At 35.1% G+C, this 6,605-nt stretch overlaps 1 non-coding gene across 1 annotated transcript; it reads left to right on the plus strand.

The window, feature by feature from the left end:
• Window positions 1-6,001: 6,001 nt before the first annotated feature.
• LOC148121293 (U6 spliceosomal RNA) lies at window positions 6,002-6,111 on the plus strand. The gene has a single exon (XR_015738481.1). It is a non-coding gene; the product is annotated as a U6 spliceosomal RNA (small nuclear RNA).
• The last annotated feature ends 494 nt before the right edge of the window (window positions 6,112-6,605 follow it).

A 6,605-nucleotide genomic window follows, 5' to 3' on the forward strand; every position in this document is an offset into this window, starting at 1 on the left:
GAACAGCCTAAGATTATCAAACAACCAACCTTAATGTATCCAATTACCTTACAGGAACAACTGTCAAAAACAGATATTCCCAAGGTTTTGTAAGAGTTGACTGGATTTCTGTGGAAATGTTAGATTTGAGGAAATTTGAGAAGTGATTGTCTCATATGAGATCCTTTCACCTTTTTGTGAGGTAGATGTTAAATTCATGGTCAACTAGTAAGAGAATTGCCCCTCAAAACAGGAAAGACTTGGATAGAGGAGTATTGGAGCCTGGTCCTCAATTGCAGTGGAAGACTTAGTGGAAATATAAAGCTAGAATAGTTGAACAATAAAGGAGGGATAGAGGTAGTAAAATTTCCTAAGAAAAACTTCTTGGAGAGGGCAATTATGTTGATGTACAAAGACAGTATCTACATGATGACTACACCTTGGTTCTATGCCAGGTAGAAGTTTTGAATACTTGGGATAGAATTGAAGAAGTCAGAAAGAAAATTGAGTCATTTATACAGAGCCCAAAATAAAGCTTTACCATTTTTTTAAACAAAAATTGACTTCAGCTGTAAATAGAATGATACCAAATTCAGAAACTAGACAGATAATAATTTAATCTCAGAATTTTGAAAATAGTAATTAACATTGCAAAAAGATAATTAGACCTTTAAAAGAAAGATTAGCACCAATAGAGGAATGGATCTGAGATACAATCAGTATTGAATGTCTTAACCATGATGACAATTAGATAGGGCAGATGATTTCCAGAGGTTTGTCAGGTGTTTTAATTATAACAAGCAAAGTCACCGGAAAAGGGATTTTAGACAGGGCATTCCTAGAGATAATGCTTTTTCTAATCCAAACAGAATGCCCTTGCCTTCTAGAGAATACAGAATGTGTGGCAAAGGCTGACATTGAACTAATGAATACAAAGCAACAAGGGGCATACAGAGTAACCCTTTGCCATTGGGGGCTTCTTGCAGGTCCCTGTGTAAAATTTGGTTTAGTCATTGACCTGTCATAATGGGGAAAATGACTTCTCAGAACAAATAGAAGACCTAATGCCTATTGTAAAAAAAAAAAACAAAAAACAAAACAAAAAAAAACAAAAAAAACCATACTGCTCAGTGCTCAGGTTGATAGAACAACTTTAGAAGAAAAAACAAAAATTTCAGAAGAAAAAGTAAACAAATACTGGAAGATTTGTTTTGAAGAAGAGAGACCTCTTCATTAGAAGTTATAATAGTTCTTTGAGCAGAATGACCATTCACTCTCAACTATTTATAAAGCTAACAAAAGGTTTTCATTTGATCAGATATAACTTGCCAAAAGGAAAACTCCCCAAAGTTAGTGTTGAGGAAGGATTTTTTTTTCTTTCCAGGAGAAAAAAGGCATCCAGCTAAGGAATCTGAAAAAAAAACTGGGCAAATGAGACATCTGAAGAAAAAGAATGAATAAGCTAGAGAAAATATACCAAGAAAAGAGTAATTTGCCTATTAGTATATCACATCTCTGATAGGATCAAATTTCATAAATCTTCCCAAATGTTTTTTTTTTCTGCTATTCTCTACAGTCATGCAATGCAAATGGTCCCATTGTAGTCTCATTTCAATTAAAAAGTAAAGTTGACTTTGGAGTTGGAGTGTGGATCTCTCCTCCTCTAAACCTGAGTATGCACGATAAAGGAAAATCCCAAATCTCTGTCTCATGTTAGAAAAGCCACCTGATATGGGACAGAAAAAAAATTAGGGATTATTCTATTGTCCCAAATCTTATAATTATTTGGCTTTATTTTGTATTTTGACTCTAAGTTTTCTTAAAACATAAATATTATCTCAAAATTTACAAAATTATATATACATACATACACACACAAATATATATATATATATATATATATATATATATATATATATATATATACTTTTTGTAATGATATTAATGGTCAAATAGAGTGCTAACATAAATTTAGAAAAGGATTTCATCTTGCTTTTTGTATATGATTTTAGGTTTGGGTCTTTATCAGGCAACTGGAATTAAGTTCTTGTACTGTGGATGTACATAACAAATTATGGTCCTTTAACCACATTAAAATCTGCTGCATATGACATTAAAAGTGATTTTGTTTTCTTCAGTGAACCATAACCATGCCTAACAACAACCTTTGATATCTCTTAAAGGAGAATGGGACCCTACAACAATGATTCCACCAATACTCTGCTAACACCTCTAAGCTGAGAAACACGACCCAAATATCAGCTTTGGACAATAAACTGCTCAGGACAATTTCAAGATGATTGCCTGAGATGGCCCAGCCTCACAAACTACTCTACAGGACTTGACATAAGTCCTGCACTTTCCAATGATACAGAGCTTAGACAACAAATGACGCAACCAGCTCTCCCAGAAATAAACAATTACCCCACTTTTTTCAGGGTCTCCCAGACAGAAGGAAATAATTTTAAAAACATGACACTCTCATTCCCTAGGGGTAGGATGGGTAGTTTTTGGTCATTCAATAGGTTATGGACATTTGTCATTGTTTAGAGGGGTTGGATACAAGTTATTAATGATGAGGAAAAAAGCTGAACAAAAGAACAAAAGGAATTTTGTTCACAAAAGAAAAGAGGTGAATATTAGGATATATTTTAAACTAAAAAGCAACTACTTTTCTTAAATATTTTACATTGGTATGGATTTTTATGTTGATTAAAAAATTGAGGCTAACTTTGTTATACTGGGTATATGTTTCTACTCTTCTTTAAGATATTTTTGTATATTGATATAAATTTGAGGTTATTTTTTCGAACATATTGCACATACATTTCTGCTCTTGTTCAACATATTGTACTTATACAGCTCATCTAACAATGTAATACAAATTTCTAGTTCTTTAAAGTTATTATTCAAACTTATTTAGGACAATAATGAAATGCACATTTGTTGTTAGTCACCTATTATTGTCAAAATATAGTCATGTTTGGTATGTTATCAATGTCAAACAGTGATATGTTTTAGATAGACAGGTAGTCTTCAAACACTTCAGATAGCTACACAATATGGCATTTAAGATGTTTAAATAGCACAAGTTTCTTTTTTATGACACTGAGACATGTCTGCTCCTGACAATACTAATCTACTTCAGAAAAGATGATGGACATTGAGGAAACTTCATGTGAAGTTTACTTTCTTTGTGTCAGAAGTTAGCCATTGGGCAAGGAACTATCCTTGCTTCAAATGCTGACAGTATGCTGTCCAATTTGGACAAATAGGACACAAAAGAAAGTGACTTTTGAATTTTGCCAAGACAAAGTAGAGTCCTTCAGAATATCCTGCTTCAAAGAGAAGTCTGTCAGATAATCTAGGCATGTAGGCAAATAATGAATGCCCCACCATTACAGAGAAACTTTAGGTAACTGTCCAGGCAAGCAGCTGTTTCTTCATTTCTTACATTTTTTTGGAAGTCGCTTGCTTGTACTTCCTGTTCATTAAGGTAATATTTTATCCTTCCCATGTCTCGGATGGGGTTGAAGACTTTAAAGGTATAGTTATAGATTTCTTTGTTAACAAATTCCGAAAAGAAACTCACAAAAGAGGAATAGAGTGTATAAGTGTATAAAGTTGAAAGACATAAAAAGATAGTTTTGGGCAATGAAAGTTAGGATAAAAAGTGACTTAGTATAACACCTTGGGCTTACCAAGATAAAAAAAGTATTTTCTTGAAATTTGTCAAGTGCAAATGGATTGTACATTGTTAATGTAATTATTGCCTGTATATATTTGTATATAGTTATTTTACCTTTTGTATATAGTTTTTCTATGTTAGTTAAAATCTTCACTTTTTATTTAGACAAAAGAGGGAAATGTATAATATTTTCTATTCTGACAAAGCTTGACTGGAGATCAGAGAGTGGAGCTAGCCACTAGTTAACCATAGAGGCTGGGCAGTGGCGGTTCATACCTTTAATTACAGTACTTGGGAGGTAGAGACAAGAAGTGATGAGGTGGGGTGGAGACAGGCATATTAGAGCATAGAGTGGCCTGAACAAGAGCTTGTAGTCGGTGGTGGGTGGAGGTCCCTGAAACTGTGGAAGCTTCACTGCCTAGGCATTATCTAAGGCCACGAGTTGCATGCCAGATATAACGTTTAAGAGATTGTTCTAGTATCAATAAAAACTCAGAGTCAGAAAGTGAGTTATAAAAAAAAACCTAATAAATCACGGTGGTGGCACAGGTCTGTACTCCTAGCACTTGGGAGGCAGAGACAGGCAGATTTTTATGACATTGGGTCCAGTCTGATCTACAAAGTGAGTTCCAGGACAGACAGCTGTTACACAGAGAAACACTATATGGAAAAAACAAAACCAAAAGACCACAAAATAAAACAAAACAAAACAAAAAGACCTGATAAATCCAACGAATAGCAAAGGGATGATTGGCCAACCCTACTCTTCACATTTTCCTGATTCAAATGTCCTGGAACTCTCCTTCAACGCCTTCTTCTTTCTTCCTGTCCCTCTCTATCCAACTTCCTCAGTCTTCCAAACATCTTTATGGATAATTGTGGTCAGCCAATTGCTGACTCAGTATTTGATACAAGGAGACTTTATTGGCACAGCAGAGAAGCAATATGAAAAGTTTTTTTTCACAACAGGGTTTGATTGTGAATACTCTAGACAATACTTCCTTTCATTGTCTTTTGCAAATTCTGAAATTCCCAGATTTCTTGGTCCATAGGAACTTTCTTAAGGATCTTAAGCTTCAAAACCAAGCATAGAGAGTGAAGCCTTCATCTTTGGTCATTTTTCTATCTTTTTTGTCTCTCTGTCTCCTTCCAGTTTTAAGAATGCTTGTGATGATAAGGATCCGACCAAAACAGCTTTCCTACTGATTCACAATCAAACACACTCACACATCTGTAACCTCAATTCCTTTTTAGAAACCATGTGACATACTTTGAAACTATATGACACAGTTTCTAGGATTAGGATATAGAAATATAGGAAGGGGCTCATTCTACCTTTTATGTGAAGGAAGCCAAAATAAATCTGATGTTAGAAAATGTTCTGCAGAAAAATTGTACGTATTTAGTTTATAGATATTAATAAGGTCACTCTGGGGGAGAGGCTAATTCCCTGAATTTCTTCTGGACTATTGGCCCAAGAATAGATTTCTTAAGGAAATAGTGGTGACTAATGGAAAAAAAGATAGTTTAGAGATTTATAATATATTACTAGTTTATGCAATGCTAAGAAAAATGCTGGTATTTAAATTATATGAAGTATACTTGTCATTTTGAATTTCAGAAATGAAGTAATTTCGAAAAACTCCATCTTGCTATCAGCTAACTGATACAATGATCTTAGAGCTCAATAAAGTGCTTACCCCAATTCACTGAGTGATGAACTATTTTTTCTGTTCTTGTTAGTATTGCTACTATATGCTATAAAAGGCTGTATCATTATGTCACATAAACCAGACTCCTATATGCCAATAAGACTGTGTCATGTGTCACTCACATATGAGTCTGTCTACTCCTTTTCATCATTTGCTTAATCAATTATTTGCAGTCAGTTTATACACTTATACTGGCACAGTGGCATGAGCTCTTTTATAATCTCATTGAGTTTTTTGTTGTGTTCTATTTTTTTTGTTTGTGATAATATATATAAAATGTTTGACTGAGCTATAACTCATTGTGTTCAGTAGACTGTCCTTAAACATGAAGCAATCTTTCTGCCTCTACCATTTGAGTTCTGGGATTGTAGGAGTATACCAGCACACAAGCTGGCTGAGTTTTTCTTTTAATTAAAAAATAGTTACTCAAAATAAGAGCCAGACATTGCCAATCAGTAAATACATTATTATGGAAATTTAAAATACTATTTCTCATAGGTAATTGACATTATAGTTATTTGCTGAAACTAAGAAATGAGAGTTGAAGTAAAAACTATTAAGAAATATGTTTTAATGAAAAAAGTATGAAATGACAATATCCCAGACAAAAAGGGCTTTCATTTTTCTAATTTAAAAGGCAGCACATATACTAAAATTGGAACAATACAGAGAAGATTAGCATGGCCCCTGCACAAGGATGACACGCAAATTCGTGAAGCGTTCCATATTTTTGAAGCTAAATAAGAAGATGAACCTGATGAAGATTATTTAGCTATGCGCCAGGAGGTAGGAAATAGACAAGAGTCCCAGGTAACCTAGGATGCATGGGGGGGGGCGGTGGGAGGGTTGTTGGAAGGGGAGAGGGTTAGAGAGAAGGGAGTAGGGGAGGAATGGGGAAAGCTCGGTGGCCTGGGATGGGGGGAGGGAGGAAGGATGAATATGGGATCAGGGAAGAATATATTTCAACTAAGGGAGTCATTTTAGGGTTTACAGGAGACTTGATTATTTATGGGATCCCAGGTCCAAGGAGAGATCCCCAGATTGTTCTCTGGACAGAGGAGAGGGTGCCTGAACCGGCCTTGGCCCATAACCATACTGATGAATATTTTGCTTATCACCATAGATCCTTCATCTGGCGAAGGACGGCGATACAGACGGAGACCCACATTGGAGCACCGGACTGAGCCCCCCAAGGTCCAAATGAGGAGCAGAAGGAAAGAGAACAT

This window comes from Myodes glareolus, chromosome 7, assembly GCF_982192425.1.
Source record: "Myodes glareolus chromosome 7, mMyoGla1.1, whole genome shotgun sequence".
Taxonomy (NCBI): Eukaryota; Metazoa; Chordata; class Mammalia; order Rodentia; family Cricetidae; genus Myodes; species Myodes glareolus.